The sequence below is a fragment of the Xenopus laevis genome, chromosome 4L (genome assembly GCF_017654675.1).
Source record: "Xenopus laevis strain J_2021 chromosome 4L, Xenopus_laevis_v10.1, whole genome shotgun sequence".
In the NCBI taxonomy this organism is placed as follows: Eukaryota; Metazoa; Chordata; class Amphibia; order Anura; family Pipidae; genus Xenopus; species Xenopus laevis.
The window spans coordinates 14626-37188 of NC_054377.1; the positions used below are offsets into that span (position 1 = coordinate 14626).

The 22563-nt window shown below is 40.7% G+C and overlaps 1 long non-coding RNA gene across 1 annotated transcript; it reads right to left on the reverse strand.

Moving 5' to 3' along the window:
- Positions 1–984: 984 nt before the first annotated feature.
- On the reverse strand, positions 985–22463 carry LOC108710553. The gene is made up of 4 exons (XR_005966836.1): positions 21668–22463; positions 3418–3467; positions 1431–1513; positions 985–1128 (listed from the first exon to the last, which is right to left on the reverse strand). It is a non-coding gene; the product is annotated as an uncharacterized LOC108710553 (long non-coding RNA).
- Between the last annotated feature and the right edge of the window lie 100 nt (positions 22464–22563).

Here is a 22563-nt window from a genome sequence, read left to right on the forward strand (position 1 = left end):
ACTGGGGTCAAATAGACAAGAGCAATTTCAGCTAGCAAAGTTTTTGTGTTGCACTCCAGGTGCACACCGTTGGCTAGTTCTTCAGTCGTAAACACCCCCTTACCTGTGAGATATAACCCCCACAAAACTATATAATGCCTTAAAAGTGAATACTTTGCAGATATTCCGGTTGGTGCCATCCTTGCTTTCCTACATTGAGATCTGTGGGCGTAGTTTTCCGTAGAAGTTTGTGGTTTGACCTAAAAATAAGAAAGAAAAGTTCCAAAATTAAATTTCTCCCCAAAATTGCCATGACAACTAAAAACAACCTGCTAAGAATCAATCAATTGCTTGAAAGTGCACACCTGCAGCGGCACCATCCTTGCTTTCCTACATGCAGATCTTCTTGTCGCAGTTCTCCGTAGAGCTGCATGCATGGGTGCACCTAAAGACGCGGCCTCCAAACTCCCCAAAACAGGGTCAATACACAAGAGCGCCGCTCCAAACATTGAAACTGAAATGGCTCGTGAATTGAGCCAGTTTTGGGGCATTTGGAGGTCATGACTTTAGGTGCACCCATACATGTAGGGCATCATATAGTTCATAAAATATCCTGCATGCATGGGTGCAACTAAATATGCGGTCTCCAAACACCCCAAAACAGGGTAAATACACAAGAGCAATTTCAGCTGGAAAGCTTGGGACTGTGCTCTAGGTGCACACCTTGCAGTTCTTCCGTCTAAACACACCCTTGCATGTGAAATATCCCTACAAAACTATATATTGCTTGAAAGAGCCACACCTGTAGCTATTCAGTGGCACCATCCTTGCTTACCTACAAGCAGCTCTGTGGGCGCAGTTCTCCGTAAGAACTGCATGTAATGGGTGCCACCTAAAGAGCGGCCCTCTAAAACTCCCCCAAACAGAGGGTCAATACACAAGAGCAATTTCAGCTGGGAAAGCTTGGGGACTGTGCTCAAGGTGCACACCTTGCAGTTCTCAGTCCTAAACACCACCTTACTGTGAAATACCCCCCACAAACAATATATTGCTTGAAAGTGAACACCTGCATCTATTCAGTGGCACCATCCTTGCTTTTCTACATGCAGATCTGAGGGTGCAGTTCTCTGTAGAAGTTTGTGGTTTGACCTGAAATAAAGAAAAGAAAAGTTCCAAAATTAAATTTCTCCCCAAAATTGCCATGACAACTAAAAACAACCTGCTAAGAATCAATCTCCAACTTCTCCTTAACAAAATGATACCCTGCATGTATGGGCGCAACTAAATATGCGGCCTCAAAAAAACCCAAAACAGGGTCAATACACAAGAGCAATTTCAGCTAGAAAGTTTGGGGTTGCGATCCATGTGCACACCTTGCAGTTCTTCAGTCTAAACTCCCCCTTACTTGTGAAATACCCCCCACAAACTATATATTGCTGGAAACTCCATACCTGTAGCTATTCAGATGCACCATCTTTGCTTTTCTACATGCAGATCTGTGGGCACAGTTCTCCGTAGCAATTTGAGGTTTGACCTAACAAAAAGAAAAAAAAGTTCAAAAGTTAGATTTGTCCCCAAAATTGTCATGACAAGAAAAAAAAACTGCCAATCTCCAACTTCTCCTGAACAAAATGATACCCTGTATGTATGGGTGCACCTATAGACACGGCCTCCAAACACCCCAAAACCGGGTCAATACACAAGAGCAATTGTAGCTGAAAAGTTTGTACCAAAGTACGGAACAGGAGGTTACCAATAAAACTATATACATGAAGAATATACACTAGAGACCATGTCTGAAGGAACACGTGAAGGCCTCACCAGGGAGGGAAGTCCTGTGTCCCCCAAGCGACTGGAGAGAAAGAGATTTAACGGTGAGTACACAAAATCTACTTTTCTCCTTGGTCTGCTTGGGGGACACAGGAACAATGGGGACATACCAAACCTGTCCCAAGAATTTTGGGTGGGAGGTAGAGGCCGACGTGGAACTAGCCACCACAGCTTGAAGTACCTTCCTGCCGTAGCGGGTGTCAGATGCCGCAAAGGTATCAAAGTGGTAGAATTTGCCAAAAGTATGGATGGGCGTCCATGTGGCAGCCTTGCATAGCTGTTCAGCTGAGGGAAACAGTGCAGGGGAATAATGGAGAGATCACACTGATAGGAGACAGGGGTTGTGTGCCAGAGAGACCCGTGTGCCTAAGTGGAGGATCACCAGGGAGCTGATCTATGAGGCAGAAGCTGCGCAGAATGCCTGTCCCACTTCTGCAAGGGCGCGAAGAGAAGGGACCGCCTATCCGGAGTGACGCGCTAGTTGTGCGCACTTCTGGGTGGAGGACTGCTGGGCGGAAGTGAAGGAGGCGCCAATGCGGCGTGTGGTGCTGAACCAGCAGGGCTGTGAGGAGTGCGCTGTGTCCAGTGAGGGAGAGGTATATAATCCCTTACCGATGCTGCAGGCAGAGCTGAGCAGAGGGGAAACGCCAGGTTGCTAGAATTGCGGTGAACCCAATCTTGATATACACCAGGGAACAGGGCAAGGTAAAAACAAAATGGTGCTTACCTGCCCAGTTCTGCACAATCTAACTGGCCAGATGGTTCATTCCCACTGTAGCTGAAGGGGGATAAAACCTAAGCCTGGGTGGTCAGTGCCAGAGCACAAAGATACCCCGGAGACATCCAGTTGGAGGGGGAATGAAGGCAAAGCATGCAGTGTGGATGCCCATTCCAGGCCTCAGTGAAGGAATAAGAATAATAAATAATAAAATAAATAAAAGAGAAAAACAAAAACTAAAAACTGATCTGGCTCCGCCTGGGAGCTGGGGTATAGCAGGAGGAGGAGGGGTTAGTTTCTTTTTTGTTGTGTCCTGCCTCCTAGTGGTGTTAGCTATACCCCATTGTTCCTGTGTCCCCCAAGCAGACCAAGGAGAAATATAGTTTGTGGGGACTATTTCACAGGTAAGGGGGTGTTTAGACAGAAGAACTGCAAGGTGTGCCCCTTAAGCACAGCCCCAAACTTTCCAGCTGATATTGCTTGTGTATTAACCCTGTTTTGGGGTGTTTGGAGGCCGTGTCTTTGGGTGTACCCATACATGTTTGGGAGAAATTGGAGATTGATATTTAGCAGGTTTTTTTAGTTAGAGTTAGGGTTAGGGGAGAAATTTAACTTGGGAACTTTTCTTTATTTCAGGTCAAACCAAAAAGTTAGATTTCTCCCCAAAATTGCCATGACAACTAAAAAGCCTACTAAAGGTCTGTCTTCAACTAGTCCTGAACAAAAAGATACCCCACATATATTGGTGCACCTGAAGATGCGGCCACCAAGCATTCAAAAACTGGGGCAATAGGTAAATTTGAAGCTGTGTTCTAAAATCAAAACTTGCAGATTTCCCCCCTGTACCTGTGAAATACCCCACAAATTGTATAAGTACTGAACATACACACCTTCAGCATGCAAAATTCTGGAGGCTATTCTTTGCAGAAATGCACATTTCCTAAGAAAACAGGAGAAGAAAAAAAAGAACAGATTCAACAAAATTTCTCTCCAATTCCCCAACAAGTAATAAACACTTGCTAAATATTCTACTTAACATTATCAGTTTAGCTGAGCTTCGTTGGACCCTTTCATTACATCTGTACTCAATTGCTTTGAAAGTGCTGCTTTTTCATAGTTTGTTTGGGGGGGGATGGTACCGTTAGAACACTAAAGCTGGCCATAGATGTAAAAATCTTTTCGTTATTGTGAGACCACGATTATCTCAAAATGATCGTTTAAATGTACAATTTGTCCATCAACTAAAAAGACCATTTCAGGCAATATTGCCAGGAAAACTGAGGGTAGCTGCCTGCTTGGCATAGGTAGATTGCACTGGGACCAATACATTTTTTTTAACTTGGCCGATCAATTTTCTGACAGATGTCAGACAAAAAATCGTAAGATGTACAATCGTTTGATTCCCACTGGCTTCATGATAATTTTATGGATTGGTCAGGTTTCACTAAAATCAATCGTTCACCAAATAAAAATCTTTGCTTTTATGGGGACCTTAGATTGAAAATCAGTACATTTATGGAAAAAATATCTTGCCACCAAATAGTCACTGTCAACCCAAATCAACCCAATTTAGTAGGCCATTCCACCACAGCATAAATATTTTAATTTGTGGCATGAGCACACAAAAACCATAGCTGTGTCAACCTCAATTCTATAAAAAGCTGAATGCCTATACCAAGTACAAAATATATATATCTCACAAAAATAAAAATATCCTCAGTAAATGCATTGAAAGCTGAGCTATTGACTTTTCAGAGAAAGTACCCTGATTGTCTTATAAAGTGGTATAACAAAGTGGTAAATGAAAGAGTAAAGTGGATGTAGAGGAAGCTGATCCTAAAACCTAAATCTAGACTAAATGTTTGAAATGAAAAATATCCCCATGTGCCAAGAACACTTTCCAAAGCAAACTGAAGCCCTTACTAAAAAAAATTCTAGGGAGACCTAATTTACTAGTAAAACTTGAAAATTTGGCCCAGAAATACCGACTTAGCAATTGTAGTGAAAGGGTTAGAGCTGATGAGGTGTCAGTAAAAAAAATCGTGGCATCAGAGAGATGAAATCATCAGTAGGCAAGATGAAATTATCTCATGCACCACACACTTTTAGGCGCCCTTGTCCTTCACCTACACGTCAAATAATTACGCCTTCCAGTGCAGTGGGGGGAAAAAATACCAAACTAAACACAACAGAAAAATTCTATTATTGCCCCTGAACACATATAAACCAGATGTAAACAATACAACAATTCTTGTTATACAGTATAGCCAATCAGTACACACAACAATGTATCTTTCAATAGTGTAGCTGCGTATGGTACATTTCAAAACATGGTTTAAACATAACCCAAGGTTGCGAGGGCACTTTGGCCAAAAGTACAGTGTATCTTGTCTGATACCCCCTTTGCAAGCTTTTTGGGTGAATCGCTTGCCAGAAATGGATGGAAGCATGTCTCTGAAATGCTTCACCCATCAATCGGGCCACATTGTTACATGCAGGCATCTCTGGAATCTCAGTGCCACCAAACTACAGGGCAGAGAGTATCTGCAACTGGTATTTGTAATAGGATAATTTGGGGCCTGGTAAGGAGCTCATCCTGTCTCTGGGCTCATCCTGTCCTGTTCTCCATGACTCCTTTTCGGTTACAATTTGTGTTCCACAGGTTGGGGGGGTATAAACAATAAAGGGTTCTGAATAAGGGGATGCTTGTGTAAAGGTTATCCACATATAAGTGGTAACCTTGGCCCAGAAGCGGAGTGATGAGCTCCCACACAATTTTGCCACTGACAGTCAAGTCAAGGGGACAACCAGGGGGGTCTAATTGGGAGTCCTTGCCCTCATAAATCATAAAATAGCTGGTGTACCCTGAGCTTTTGCAGAGCTTTTGCTTGGGATGTACTACTGGAATTTTAGGCGCCCTTTGAAGAGAAGTGATTAATCTATACAAATGTTTTTGGAGGGGATGTACACTTCTCCAAAGCGCTCTGACAGGATGTCTATAAGGGGCCTCAATTTATGCAGCCTGCCATATCTGGGCTCATTAGGGGGTACAGCAGCAGCATTATTAAAATGTAGAAACCAGAGCAGTAGCTGATACTGGTTTCTAGATATCGTGGCTGAAAAAATAGGGATATGCATTGCAGTAATGGTATCCCAGTAGGTTTCCAAAGAATTTGCTTTTACCCATTGCTTAAGCGAGGCCCACACACATGTGCTTGAGCAGGATTTTGGGCAAGATATTACTCTGCATATACATTTGTATATTGTATATGTAACAAATCAACTGGATCAAAATTCCTAGCGTCCACCTTTACACCTAAGACTGCAGTAAATGGTGGGATCTAAGGGGAGAAATTACAAAGAGGCCCCCACATAGGCTCTCCTCCATTTGCAGTATCAGCCCTATTGCCCTCTTGCTCATCTTCAATACCCTGATCAACCACATCCTGCTCAAGCTCCATTGGCTCCTCAAGGGCAGTAACAGTACTACAGCTGTCAGACGGTGACTCATCAGTAGAGGAGTCACTGTCTGATGCAGGGGGCACATACTCAGAATCAGAGTCACTAAACTCATCTGAGCTAGATGCCATGAATAGAGCAGCACCATCTTCAATTGATGAAAACCTTCTGGCCATGCTGCCAACAAACATACTCTATATATACCCTAGTCTAAAAACCTCACAAACAGAGGGACAAATAAAGAAAAAAAAAGGAATTTCATAGTATGACCTGTAGCCATAAAAAGAAAGTTTACTTCTAGTAAAACTAATAATACAAAGAATGATGCGATCCGCATCGGAGCTCACCCAGTAGCGCTGTGTTTTCCCGGTCGCAGCCCGTGCGAGACGCCGGCCACTTCCTGCCGGTATTCAGTGTAGAGCAAACAGTATTCTCGTCACTATCGGCGCTGATCCAGGACACGGCACACAGACAACGGCATCAATGCAAAAAGGTTGGCTTTATTTGAACACACACATGCGGTTGTGGATTACAGCGGTGGAAGGCTGTCTGACTTACGCGTTTCTTGCCGGATCACCCGGCACTTCCTCAGAGTCAGTATAGATCACATGACTCGAGACTTAAATAGCTAAAGTGATTAACATCCGTGTTAAAAATACAGGTGCATTTAAATTATCAGTATATAAAAATTATAAACAGTGCATATTACTTTTATGTATTTGTATGATATCTTTAGCAAACAATTAAATTATTGTTATATTATTAAACAAATGAATTTAATAAAAGGTGACCAAAAAAACAAGTGATATGAATTAATTATTAAAAATAAAAATAAAAATAATAGAATTATCCGTGTTTCTCAATCTCCTTGTTCAGATCAATGATATTGTAATAAACTGTGTGTTTAAACATTTAAAAACACTAAATGCACTTCGGCATGATTATAAAAACATATACACATGACTATAAAAAATAATTATGTTTCCTATGAGGACTAATTTTGTTACTATATTGAATAGAGTTACATTTTTCGTTAATATTAGTGTATCAATTTAATCTAATTGCTGTCAGTCATATTGAGCAATAGGAAACAATTGTAACTTCTTAGCTATTTTTTTAGTATCTAAAGTCATTTGTAGAGCAGGAAAATATTTTATTTATTTAAATGAAATGTCTTTATATCTTTTATTTATTTTTTATTTTTTATTTTTTATTCTGCTGTGATATCTTTGTTAATTGGTAACTGTACATATCCCTATATATATGTATATATGCACATATCCACATACACATCTATATATCTCAGCAAATAGTAAATAGTAGGCCAGAATTGGGGATCTAATATATATCATATTGTGTATCATTCAGTCCATTTCCAATATTTAAGTATGTTTTTAATCAGTCACACTATTACAATAAATTGAACCCAATGATATTGCAATATGATAGAAAATATAATGAAAAATATAGAGAATTGTTTTTTAAAAAATTAATTAATGTTTTATTATTTCATTTGGATTAATCAAAATATCTGGGGAATATGGTGTTGTTCACAATGGGATAATAATATGTGAAAGAAACCCATTACACACCGATTCTTTCTAGAGAGTAATCTGTATATAAGAGTTAAGTAAACACTACTATCTCACTGTCTTATGAAATACTTAATGTCTCCTTCTTTGTTAAGTCCTTTCGGTTTCACAGTGTTCAGGGTCAGTACCCAATGGAATTCTCTCTTAGAGAGTTTTTCCTCTAAATCTCCTTTCCTTTTACCTAGTTTAATGCACTCAATTGCTTGAAAGGTTATGTATTGCTCATTTGCCTGATGTTTTTCTATTACATGCTCAGCTATTGCTGATGAAATATCCCTTCTATTTATGCAGGCCAGATGTTCTAATATACGATCTTTCAATCTCCTAGTAGTTTTACCTACATATTGTTGTCCACACTTACACGTGGCCAGATATATGACATTCATAGTTTTGCAATTTACATACATCTTATTTTTATAATATTTTTTTGTATTGGTGCTCTGAAATTGATCAGATTTGTTAATAAAGCGGCAACACTTACATATGTTCGCTCCACACCTGTAGGTGCCCACTACTTTCATCCAATTACTGTTATCTACCTTGTTAATATCTGGTAGCATACTAGGTGCCACTTTGTCCCTAAGATTGGGGCTACGTCGATATACTATCTGTGGTCTTTTGAGGTCCAGATTGGATAGTATAGGGTCTCTTTCAAGTATGGACCAATGTTTGTAAATTATTTTCTGTATTTGTTTTGCCTCTGTACTAAATGTTGTTATAAATCTTACCCTTGGGTTTTTTTGTTCATTTCTACTATTTTTTGATGTTTTTAACAAATCTGTTCTATTTTTTGTTATTGCATTTTCATAGGCTTTTTTTACACAGTCTGTTTCATAGCCCCTTGATATAAGTCTGTCCCAGAGTTCCATTGATCTCTGGTGAAAGGTGTCCCAAGTGGTACAGTTCCTTCTTAATCGGATGAACTGACCAGTCGGTACACCTCTCAGCAGTGGTTCTGGATGGCTGCTCTGTCTGTGTAATAATGAATTCCTACTTATAGTTTTCCTATAAACATCAGTAAGAATGTGTGACTCGTTAGTGGTAAATTGTATATCAAGAAAATCCATCGTTAGTTGATCACTCTTATAGGTAAACTGTATGTTATTATTATTATTATTGCAATAATCTACAAAACTTATTAGTTGTTGTTCATCTCCATCCCAAATGATGATCAAATCATCGATATAACGATAATATCTTTTAATATGTTTTATGTAGGGATTATTCTCAGCATATATATAATGTGTCTCAAACCACCCCATAAAGAGGTTGGCATAGGATGGGGCAAATTTTGCCCCCATCGCTGTGCCACGTCTCTGTAAATAGTGCTGCCCATCGAACATGAAATAATTATGTTTTAGTAGATAATCTACTGCATCAAGTATATATTGGTTTTGTTGTGGGTTGTACAATTTTGCTTCATTTAACCAAAAATATAAAGCATGTAAGCCATCTTGATGTAATATGGATGAATATAGGGCTGAGACGTCCATTGTGACCCAGGTATATCCCTCATTCCATTCCATGTCAGTTAATTTGCTGATTGCATCCCCGCTATCTCTCAAATATGAGGGCAATGTGAGTACTATTGGTTGTATCAATTTATCAACGTATTCACTTAATTTTTCATTTAGGGATCCAATCCCTGCAATTATGGGACGTCCTTTAGGTCTATATTGATCTTTATGTACCTTAGGAAAGGTATGAAAAATAGGAATTTTAGGATATTCCACTTGTAAGTATTGAAATTCGTTATCATTTAATATACATTCAGTTCTACCATAGTGTAAGAAATCATTTAATTTTTTTTGAAATATTGACGTGGGGTCTCCTTCTAATTTGACATAGTTATTAGTATCACTAAGTTGTTCCTTGATGTCTGTTTCATAATATTCACGATTCAAAACAACTATGGAGCCCCCTTTGTCCGAATTCCTTATAACTATATTGTTATTCGTTTTGAGGGAATTTATTGCTTGGTATTCTCGTTTTTTTAAATTATTCTTATTTATAGTCACACGTTTCTCAGATAATTTTTTCAAATCCGAGGTCACCAAGTCATAAAATCTCTCCACAAACGGTCCCTGTTGTGTTGTGGGATTGAAGTGAGATCTTACCTTTAAATCTGTATGTATTATTTTAATATTTTCTACAACCCCTGTCTCAACAGGTATATATGTATTCTCAACACTGTTTGATAGATCTAATTGGTCAATAGCTTCTAACACATCCTGAGTTAAGAAATTACTATCTGGACCCACAGGTTGTAATTCTTTATCCTTACTACGTATATGAAAAAATCTTTTTAGCGCTAAACATCTAACTAGCATATTTACATCCATAATAGATTCCGTTAAAGAGAAATGGTTAGATGGGCAAAAAGTCAAACCCTTATTCAGCACAGTCCTTTCATCATTAGACAGTTCATAGTCAGATAGATTAATTACCAAGTCCTCTTGTTTTTCTTGTTCTTTTCGATCATCTTCTATCTGTATTTCTTGTTGGTCTTTGATCTTGTTCCTTTTATATTCATTGTTGGTTTTCCTTCCTCCTCTCTGTCCTCTCTTTCTTCTCTTGATTTTTTCTTCGAAGTTATCTGAATTTTCTTCTGGGGTTCCTCTTCTGGGGTGTCTTCCAAATCGCTGCCGGATGTCGCTAAAAAAGAAACACTGACAGAAGTATTATCTGAATCATCATTTAAATTTGCATAGTCTTTCTGGTTGCCCCTGAAGGGAGATTTGTAAGGACCACGGGTTTTTATTGCTGGTTTCAATCTCTCCCATCTGCCTTTTTGCGGATTCAGTTTCATTCCCCAAGAGAACACTCTGTTTTGTTCATAATCTGCTTTATCTCTGAGAAATTTTTTTTGTTTAATGTCCATAATTTTTTTCTCCAGATTTTCGACATCACTATTAATTCTTATAATGTATTTTTCATAATCCAATGAATCTTTGTGAGATTCCAAATTTTTCCATAGTTCTGTAATTTCCAAATGTATTCTATCCTGTTCTTTATCATATTTGTTAATCAGTATGTCCATCAATTTGAAAGAACAATCTGCTAAAGTGTTATACCAGGTTTCCATTAATATATTGTCTTGTATTTCAAAGGCTGGGAATTTTTTTATACGCAATCCCCTCGGGATCCGTTTAACATCAATGTAATTCTGCAAAGTAATTTGTTCCCAGCCTAATTTCAGCTCTTTAATTTTTAATTTTTGTAATTTTTTGAAGAGCATATGCATATCCGTGGAAGATTTCCCCTTCTCATGTAATAACCGGGGTTCTCCATTGGGATCTGGAGCACATTGTTCTGCAAAAATGGACCGTGCTTTTTCCCATCTAGCTGTCTTAGCCTGTTGTAAATTTTCCTGCTCGAGTTGTGTAGTTGGTACAGCCCCCACCGCTCCACTCCCGTGTGTGTTATTAGCCATAATGACTGGAGTCTTTCAAATGTTCATTGCCGTATAGCGTTTTCAATTATAAAACATTAGGTCGGCATATGCAGATACTCCAGTGTATACAGGGGTCTCCCTCTAAGTAAATCGCACCCTTGAAGTCATTCAATACAAGTAATAATACAAAGAATGATGCGATCCGCATCGGAGCTCACCCAGTAGCGCTGTGTTTTCCCGGTCGCAGCCCGTGCGAGACGCCGGCCACTTCCTGCCGGTATTCAGTGTAGAGCAAACAGTATTCTCGTCACTATCGGCGCTGATCCAGGACACGGCACACAGACAACGGCATCAATGCAAAAAGGTTGGCTTTATTTGAACACACACATGCGGTTGTGGATTACAGCGGTGGAAGGCTGTCTGACTTACGCGTTTCTTGCCGGATCACCCGGCACTTCCTCAGAGTCAGTATAGATCACATGACTCGAGACTTAAATAGCTAAAGTGATTAACATCCGTGTTAAAAATACAGGTGCATTTAAATTATCAGTATATAAAAATTATAAACAGTGCATATTACTTTTATGTATTTGTATGATATCTTTAAGCAAACAATTAAATTATTGTTATATTATTAAAACAAATGAATTTAATAAAAGGTGACCAAAAAAACAAGTGATATGAATTAATTATTAAAAATAAAAATAAAAATAATAGAATGACTTTAGATACTAAAAAAATAGCTAAGAAGTTACAATTGTTTCCTATTGCTCAATATGACTGACAGCAATTAGATTAAATTGATACACTAATATTAACGAAAAATGTAACTCTATTCAATATAGTAACAAAATTAGTCCTCATAGGAAACATAATTATTTTTTATAGTCATGTGTATATGTTTTTATAATCATGCCGAAGTGCATTTAGTGTTTTTAAATGTTTAAACACACAGTTTATTACAATATCATTGATCTGAACAAGGAGATTGAGAAACACGGATAATTCTATTATTTTTATTTTTATTTTTAATAATTAATTCATATCACTTGTTTTTTTGGTCACCTTTTATTAAATTCATTTGTTTTAATAATATAACAATAATTTAATTGTTTGCTTAAAGATATCATACAAATACATAAAAGTAATATGCACTGTTTATAATTTTTATATACTGATAATTTAAATGCACCTGTATTTTTAACACGGATGTTAATCACTTTAGCTATTTAAGTCTCGAGTCATGTGATCTATACTGACTCTGAGGAAGTGCCGGGTGATCCGGCAAGAAACGCGTAAGTCAGACAGCCTTCCACCGCTGTAATCCACAACCGCATGTGTGTGTTCAAATAAAGCCAACCTTTTTGCATTGATGCCGTTGTCTGTGTGCCGTGTCCTGGATCAGCGCCGATAGTGACGAGAATACTGTTTGTTCTAGTAAAACTACTCCAGCACTTGGAAAGGTAGAAAAAAAAATAAGATACACAAAACCTATATGCTAAACTCGTTGAAACTTAAAAACTATGTTACCCTATTCGTCTGCCAAAAGAGCCAACAGAACCTAAACCCTTGAACTCCCTGCAACCTTTATGGCAAAAACTTCACTATTTACTTTACCATATTTTAAAGTATGGATAGGGACATCTGTCCCATGATTGATATTTTTACAATGCATTTTATTTTTGCTTTCAAAAGATTTGTTCTTGATTCAGAACAACTTAGGAGTACTTGAATGCAAATGTATACATTAGTAAAGAACTGGATTATGGAGGTACGCTGGTAAGTGATTTGGGTGGAGGAGTCACAGAGGATGGAGTCAGGTGAGTGTACTGGCCTTGGATGACCACAGCCATTAATGACATTTTCCTCATAATACAGATTCACAGTAAACAATAACTTTACACAAAAATATTACTAATCTTGTCACTGAATGGCAAGCTTTGATTTGGCATGACTAACTCTATTCATATCAATAGATAAATATATATAAATATTTTATGTAGTGATAGGGACAGCTCTGTCCCATAAGTGGTACTTTAAACATGCATTTTATTGTTTGGATTTATAATGATTTAAGTCAAATGGGAGTTTGTTTTAACCAAACATGCTATAATGCAAAGGTATATGTTGCTACATAACTGCATTATGGAGACATGCCCGTGTGTGGTTGGGGTGGAGGAGTCACAGAACAGTCGCCTATAGGAGCACAGAGAATGGAGTGGGGCGAGTGTGCTGTGACTGGACGACCACAACCATTAAGGACAATTCACTCATAATCAGAAGTGAAATGGTGGAAGAAATTGGACCACATTTCCCAGCATGCTCTATAAATCAGTACACAAATGGAAGAATTTCTACAAGTTGGCTGTGTTTCCAAGCAACCTTTATTATTGGAAGGATAATGAGACATGGTGGTACAAATTGAATCACATTTCCCAGCATGCTCTATAAATCACTATATAAATGAATGCAAGTTGAATATGTTTCCCAGCAAACTCCATAACTTAGAGGATGATGAGCAATTTTGGTACATACTGGTTTATATATTCTAGCATGCTCTATACACACAGCACGTAACTGGAGGAGCTAATAAACATTTGATATGTTTCCCAGCAAAGCTCCATCAACCAAAGTATAATAGGAAATGCTGGACCAAATTGGACTGCTTTTCCCAACATGCTCTGCTATTCAATGGACTGTAATATTAGTACAAGTTGGGCTATAGCTGGTAGAAAATGGAAAGTGCTGCTACAGACTGGGCTACATGTGACTGGGAAGTATCTCTACATGCACAGAATACACACAGGCAGCAATAACATTGGCTGATGAATTCAAATAAAAAGGATGGAATGGCACTGATTGGAGGAGGTGTGGTTAGTGAGCTAAAGCCTGCCCCGCCTCCCTTACAGCTTACTGGCTCTGTTAATGGCACACAGAAATGATGTCAGCTGGAATGAGCTCATTGGTGTGCTGCAAAGTGGGCGGGGAGGCTGGGTTTGCTAACTTCATCCTGTCACTTAATCTGAGATGTTTGTAAGGGCAGCAGTTGTTGCAAGCATGTCTATTTATTATTATTATTTATTGTTGTTTACACAGGTTTAAGGGTGTGCCACAAGGCAACTTAAAAAATTACTTTGTGGCTTAGTGTGGGAACCCATCTGCATTAAATCCAAAATCAAATGAGGGCAGGGTCCTCATTATACCTTGTATTTATTATGGGTGTTATATCATAAATAAACTGGAATAAGAAAACAAGTGAGCAACACTTTAGTATAAAGAATTCAAACAGTAAGTAGGGATAAGACATGCCATAGCATATAATATACCCCCATAATATCAGGGAACTCAGTAAAGCAATTAGTATTAATTGACCCAAGTAGGGGGTAAGACACATTGTAGCTTGCACAAAACACCAATAATAAGGGGTACCCACTACAAGCAAAGCCACTTTATTATTAAATTACCCTGTAGAGTACAAATAGGGTGAGAAACACTGCGTCATGTATTATACACCCAAATGATGGGGTGTCCAGTACAATAAAGGTATTAGAGTACAAGTGGGAGTGAGACACACTGCAGCATGTAATATATACACCCAAAATATGGGGGGTGCTCAATATAATAAAGGCAGTTAGCATTACTTGACAGAGTAGAGTACAAGTGGGGGTGAGATGCTGCAGTATAAATTCTAAACCAATAAAATTTGAGTAAAATAAACCAATCTAGCAATTAACTAAAAATAATTAGTACTACTTGACCCAAGGAGGGGGTGAGACATATTGTAGCATAATACATACATAATATGGGGGTGATCAATGCATTAAAAGCAGCTAGCATGACATTAAACAGAAGAGTACAAGTGGGAGGTGAGACCAACTATATCATGCATTATGCCTCCGTAATATTGGGTCGAGCAGTACAATAAATGGAGTTAGTATTACTTGCCCCAGTAGAGTACAAGTGGGTTAAGACACGCTGTAGCATGTATATTAGGGTTAATGTACAAGTAAGGGTGAGACCCACTTCAGCATGCATCATACACCCATAACATGGGGGTGCCTAGTACAATTAAAACAGTTAGTACAAATTGACCCAGTAGAGTACAAATGAGGATGAGACACACTGTAGTATGTATTATATACCAATAATATGGGGGAGCCCAGTACAATGAAAGCCATTTCTGATTACTATACCCAGTAGAGTGGGGGTAAGATAAGCTGTAGAATGTATTATACACGCATAATAAGGGGGTTCTCAGTACAATAAAAGAAGTTAGTGTTACTTGACCAAGTAGAGTACAAGTGGGGGTGACGCACACTGTAGCATGCATAATACACCAATAACATTGGGGTGCTCAGTACAAACTCACTTGTTATTTTACTCAGTAGAGTATGAGGGGATGAGACACACTGTAGCATGTATTATGTGTCCATAATATAGGGGTGCTCAGTACAATACAGGCATTGGCATTATTTGACCCTGTAGAGTGTGAGTGGGGATGAGGCATGCTATAGTATGCATCATGGACCCATAATAATGGGGTTCTCAAAACAATAAAAATAATTACTACTACCTGACCCAAGGAGGGGATGAGACACTGTAGCAATGAGAAGAATAAAAAATATTAATACTAAATGACCCAAGGAGGGGGCAAGACATGCATTATGCACCCCTAATTTATCATGCATTATGCACCCATAATATTGGGGTGTGCAGTACAATAAATGGAGTTAGTATCACCTGACCCAGTGGAGTACAAGTGGGGGTGAAACGAACGGTAGCATGTATTAAACACCTGTAATATGGGGGGTGCTCAGTACAATAACGGCAGTTAGTATTACTTGAGCCAGTACAGTACAAGTAGGTGTGAGAGACACTGTAGCATGCATAAAACACATATAATATAGGGGGGTGCTCAGTATAATAAAGACAGTTAGCATTACTTGAGCCCAGGGCCGCCATTAGAAATCACGGGGCCCCGTACAACAAAATGTTCAAGGCATCCTGGGCCCCACCCACCCCAGATCCAGCCCACTCCACACTACAGTTAAAAGAACACACAGACATCAGTGCTAAAAAAGGTAGCCCCTCCCCACACACAAAAGTTATAAAAAGCTATTGATGGTCAGGCCCCCTTATAAATTAAAAAAAACTGTGGAGCCAGGGCCCCCCATAATTTTTTTTTAAAGAAATTGGTGGTCAGAGCCCGCTACAAGTTAAAAAAACAAAAAAACATTGGTGCCAGGGTCTCCCATAAAAGTTTTTTTAAAAAAACATTGGTGATCAGGGGCCCCCCTGCAAGTAAAAAAAGATTGATGGCCGCCCCCCCATAAGTTATAAAAAGTCATTGGCCATTGGAACTTGCCCCCTGCAAGTATAAAAAAAACTGACCAGATCCCCCCAAATTTTTTAAAAATTGGTGATCAGGGGCCCCCCTGCAATTTTAAAAAAAAGAATTGGTGATCAGGGCCCCCTATAAGTTAAAAAAAACAAAAAAACCTTGGCGCCAGGGCCCCCCCCATAAAAGTTTTTTTTTAAAAAAAAACAAAAACATTGGTGAGCAGGGCCCCCCTATAAGTTAAAAAAACATTGGCACCAGGGCCCCCCATAAGTTTTTTTTTTTAAAAACATTGGTGATCAGAGGCCCCCCTGCAAGTAAAAAAAATTGATGGCCTGCCTGCCCCCCCAAGTTATAAAAAGCCTTTGGTGATTAGGGCCCCCCTGCAAGTATAAAGAAAAAAATTGGCCAGATCCCCCCAATTTTTTTTAAAAAAATTGGTGATCAGGGGCCCCCCTGAAATTTAAAAAAATAATAATTGGTGATCAGGGCCCCCTATAAGTTAAAAAAAAACAAAAAAAATTGGTGCCAGGGGCCCCCCCATAAAAGTTTTTTTTTAAAAAAACATTGTTGATCAGGGCCCCCCCCTGCAATTTAAAAAAAAATAATAATTGTTGACCAGGGCCCCCCCCATAAAAGTTGTTTTTTTTTTAAAACATTGGTGATCAGAGGCCCCCCTGCAAGTAAAAAAAATTGATGGCCTGCCTGCCCCCCCAAAGTTATAAAAAGCCTTTGGTGATCAGGGCCCCCCTGCAAGTATAAAGAAAAAAATTGGCCAGATCCCCCCAAATTTTTTTTAAAAAAATTGGTGGTCGGGCCCCCCTACAGGCTAAAAAAAAAATTTGGTGATCAGGGCCACCCTATAAGTTAAAAAACAACAACATTGGGCGCCAGGGCCCCCCATAAAAGTTAAAAAAAAAAAAAAACATTGGTGATCAGGGGCCCTCCTGCAAGTAAAAAACAAATTGATGTCCTGCCCCCCCAAGTTATAAAAAGCCATTGGTGATCAGGGGCCCCCCTGCAAGTATAAAAAAAAATTGTCCAGATCCCCCCTTTTTTTTAAAAAAATTGCTTGCCAGGATTTTGTGTCTAAGGGCCCAGCCATGCTTCACTTACTTGATTAGCCGGTCCCCCGTGTTCGGTGTGCTGCACAGTGTGCACAAAGCGTTTCTCCTATTAAGATTTCCTGTACCCTTGTGGTCCTTTAAGAATAAGTCCCAGTAAAGCTGTACAGGGATTAGATAAAGGGATTCAATCCCAATGCAGATTTACCAGGATTTATTCTTAAAGGACCAATGAGGTTACAGGAAATTTTAATAGGAGAAACGCTTTGTGCACAGAGCTGCTGTGCAACACGTGGAAGACAGGGGGGCCTGGCTAAAGTGAAGCATGGTCGGGCCCCGCTAAGACACAAAATCCTGCGGGCCCGGGACAACTATCCCCCCTGTGACACCTGATGGCGGCCCTACTTGAGCCAGTACAGTACAAGTGGGGTGAGACACACTGTAGAATGTATTATACACCCATAATATGGGGGTGCTAAGTATAATAAAGGCAGTTAGTATTACTTGAGCCAGTACAGTACAACTGGGTTGAGACGCACTGTAGAATGTATTATACACCCATAATATGGGGGTGCTAAGTATAATAAAGGCAGTTAGTATTACTTGAGCGAGTACAGTACAAGTGGGGTGAGACACACTGTAGCATGGATAATACACATATAATATGAGGGTGCTCAGTATAATAAAGGCAGTTAGTATAACTTGAGCCAGTATAGTACAAGTGGGGTGAGACACACTGTATTATGCATTATACACATAGCAAATGAGTGGTGCTTAGTACAAAAAGATAAATAAGAAATAAAAGCAGTGAGTATTCTCTGTCACAGGGGCACAAGTTACACTGACAGGAAGAATGCAGGCATGATTTTATTTTTAAGCAATATAAATGAACATAGGTTGTTTTTCCCAGCATGCCCAGCATTTTTCCCAGCATGTGAGGTGATCAACTTGAGTAAATAAGCCAAAGCTTAGTGAGAAATGGTACTAATTAAAATAGACTTCCCAGCATGCTAAACAAGACATTTGACAATAGGAAGTGCTGGTAAGATTGAGCAAGACATCCTAGTAAACACAGTAAGCAGTGGATAATGGTAAAATGTGGTACAACTTGGACTGCTCTTTCCAGCATGCTCTCTTATTCCATATATCACTGGAAGAAATAATACAAGTTGGCCTCTGTTTCCCAGCAAATAGTAAAACACAAAGTATGTTAAGAAATGATGGTAGAAATTGAGCTACATTCTCCAGCAGGCTCAACAAGCCAGATCATAACTGCAAGTGCTGATAAAATTGGGCTAGCCATTCCAGCAAACTTTATACACCAGGGATTAATGGGAAATGGTAGTACAATATGGGTTTTACTTTATTTATTTTTTTTGTAATCATGGCTATTTATCAACCAAAGCAACGTCACTAGCAATGGACTACATTTCCCAGCACCCTCTATAGATCAGTACACAACTGGAAGAACAAGTACAAGTTGGCTGTATTTCCCAGCAAACTCCATAAACCAAAGTAGAATGGGAAATGGCTGAACAAATTCTACATTTCCCATCATGCTCTATAAACAGTACATAACTGGAGGAGCTAATAAAAGTTGGCTTTGCTTCCCAGCAAGTCCCATAAACCAAATGATCATGGTATATGAGTGTACACATTGCACTACAATTCCCAGCATGCTCTATAAACAGTATATAACTGAAGGAGCTAATAAAAGTTGGGTTCGCTTTCCAGCAAGCCCCATAAACCAAATGATCATGGGATGAGCATACACATTGGACTACAATTCCCAGCATGCTCTATAAACAGTATATAACTGGAAGAGCTAATAAACATTTGATATGTTTCCCAGAAAGCTCCATAAAGCAAAGTATAATAGGAAATGCTGTATCAAATTGGATAGCATTTCCCAACATTCTCTTTAATGCAAGTTTTTGCATACATGATTATTTATCAACAGAAGCAATGTCAGTGATCTACAGCTGATACTGAAAAGTGAGCGGTTATATGGGTACATAAGCCAAGTGATATTAGGAAATAGTGGTACAAATGTGACAACATTTCCCAGCATGCCGTATAATTTAGTGTATAACCAAGAATTTATACAAATTGGACTGTTTACAACAAACTGCATAAATTTGGAAAGCGTCTGTGACACTCACATGCTCAGACCCCTCAGCTAAGCTTAGGGGTCATCACTAATTATCCAGTAGAAAATGAAGTTGGTCTGTAATATACTGTCTGTAGAGAATCAAAAAAACGACCGCTCAAACTCACTGGCTCTTCCCCTTGGCCAGGTGCTCTGTCCCCACTGTAAGTGCATCAAAACACTCCACAGGCAGACGGCACTTCTGGACAATATTTATTTTAGTGAACTGCTGTGGGATTAGATCCCTTAATCATAGGTAGCCTTCTTGTCTCCAGCAGTGGCCTTGCTTTAGGCTCCAGACACAACTTGGCTGTGGTCAATAGAGTGTAGTGCTACGGGCATCAGTCATTTCTATAGGACTGGCTTTATCCCTGGAATTTGATCCTCAGGCAGACACTTGTGTTCTACCTGTTCACTCCCCTGTCCCTCTTTGCTATCAGTGGGCCAGTCCCATGACATAGGGTCATGCGCTGCTACTTACCTGCTGTCTCCCCCGTCCCTTTACTGCCACTTACCTGCTGTCTCCCCCGTCCCTTTACTGTCACTTACCTGCGGTCTCCCCAGTCCCTTTACTGTCACTTACCTGTTGTCTCTCCCTCCCTTTACTGTCACTTACCTGTTGTCTCCCCCCTCCCTTTACTGTCACTTACCTGTTGTCTCCCCGTGACTTTACTGTCACTTACCTGCTGTCTCCCCCTTCCCTTTACTGTCACTTACCTGCTGTCTCCTCTGTCCCTTTACTGTCACTTACCTGCTGTCTCCCCTGTCCCTTTACTGTCACTTACTTGCTGTCTCACCCGTCCCTTTACTATCACTTAACTGTTGTCTCCCCCTTCCCTTTACTGTCACTTACCTGTTGTCTCCCCGTGACTTTACTGTCACTTACCTGCTGTCTCCGCCTTCCCTTTACTGTCACTTACCTGCTGTCTCCCCTGTCCCTTTACTGTCACTTCCCTTCTGTCTCCCCTGTCCCTTTACTGTCACTTCCCTTCTGTCTCCCCTGTCCCTTTACTGTCACTTACCTGCTGTCTCCCCCGTCCCTTTACTGTCACTTACCTGTTGTCTCCCCAGTCCCTTTACTGTCACTTACCTGTTGTCTCCCCCGTGACTTTACTGTCACTTACCTGCTGTCTCCCCTGTCCCTTTACTGTCACTTACCTGCTGTCTCCCCTGTCCCTTTACTGTCACTTACCTGCTGTCTCCCCTGTCCCTTTACTGTCACTTACCTGCTGTCTCCCCTGTCCCTTTACTGTCACTTACCTTCTGTCTCCCCAGTCCCTTTACTGTCACTTACCTGTTGTCTCCCCCGTCCCTTTACTGTCACTTACCTGTTGTCTCCCCCGTCCCTTTACTGTCACTTACCTGCTGTCTCCCCCGTCCCTTTACTGTCACTTACCTGCTGTCTCCCCCGTCCCTTTACTGTCACTTACCTGCTGTCTCCCCCATCCCTTTACTGTCACTTACCTGCTGTCTCCCCCGTCCCTTTACTGTCACTTACCTGCTGTCTCCCCCGTCCCTTTACTGTCACTTACCTGCTGTCTCCCCCGTCCCTTTACTGTCACTTACCTGTTGTCTCCCCAGTCCCTTTACTGTCACTTACCTGTTGTCTCCCCCGTCCCTTTACTGTCACTTACCTGTTGTCTCCCCCGTCCCTTTACTGTCACTTACCTGCTGTCTCCCCCGTCCCTTTACTGTCACTTACCTGCTGTCTCCCCCGTCCCTTTACTGTCACTTACCTGCTGTCTCCCCCGTCCCTTTACTGTCACTTACCTGCTGTCTCCCCCTTCCCTTTACTGTCACTTACCTGTTGTCTCCCCCGTCCCTTTACTGTCACTTACCTGTTATCTCCCCCGTCCCTTTACTGTCACTTACCTGTTGTCTCCCCCTTCCCTTTACTGTCACTTACCTGCTGTCTCCCCCGTCCCTTTACTGTCACTTACCTGCTGTCTCCCCCGTCCCTTTACTGTCACTTACCTGCTGTCTCCCCCGTCCCTTTACTGTCACTTACCTGTTGTCTCCCCCGTCCCTTTACTGTCACTTACCTGCTGTCTCCCCCTTCCCTTTACTGTCACTTACCTGTTGTCTCCCCCGTCCCTTTACTGTCACTTACCTGCTGTCTCCCCCTTCCCTTTACTGTCACTTACCTGTTGGACAGCGGCCATTGCTGAGGGACCTCGGGGCTTCTCTTTTCTCATTCCTCTTCACATCCACAATGAGGCGGAATGACACACGTGTATACACAGCACTGCGCCCCCATTAAGCCTTCACTTCTCAGCAGAAGCTCAAGTTCCTACGTGACCCTCTAATCCCACCCCAAGTTGTGCCCGCAGCTGCCGCCGGTCCCCCCGCACATGCTCCACCTCCTGCAGGTGGGACAACACTCTCTGCGCGCCCGAACTAACCGGCAGTGTGTTTATGGAACGCATGATGGGACAATTGTAGCAAATATTGCTGAGCGCGCGGACATGGTATTGTTATGACGTCATCAGTGGGCGCATTGGCTTCCGAAACCAACACGTGGGACAGGAGGAGGCGGGGCGGAAAAGATGGTTTCTAGGGACGCTGCGATGCTTTTGCCTAGAGATTGGCGGGGAGTAGAATAAGAAGATTCCGGACCGGGCTCTGTGCAAACTGCGGAAGTAACTCAGAGTGAGCGAGAGAGACGGAGTGACTTGATGGGTCCCGGGTTACTCCCGGGAAATGCCTGGAATTGTTTATGTAGGAGGCGATGCAATGATCCCCTCCCTCCGGCACTGCCCAGGGCTTTCTGCTTGCGACCTTCCATCCCATGCGCTTTCCTGTCAGCAGGGGGCAGTAACACTGACAAGTTTCATACTCTCTGGCAACTCTAGTTTAATAGCTTGGAGTTCAGTTGCACTGAAAGAACTGTTACATTTCTTGCTATCGAGGTGGCAAAGGGTTGCTGGGAGCTGTAGTTTGTCAATTCTTTCTCTGATCTGCTTCTCTGTCCCTGCTCGAGAACTCACAGGAGATCAAGATCCGCAAGGGGCTGTTTTATTGTATGTGGATGAGGACAAAC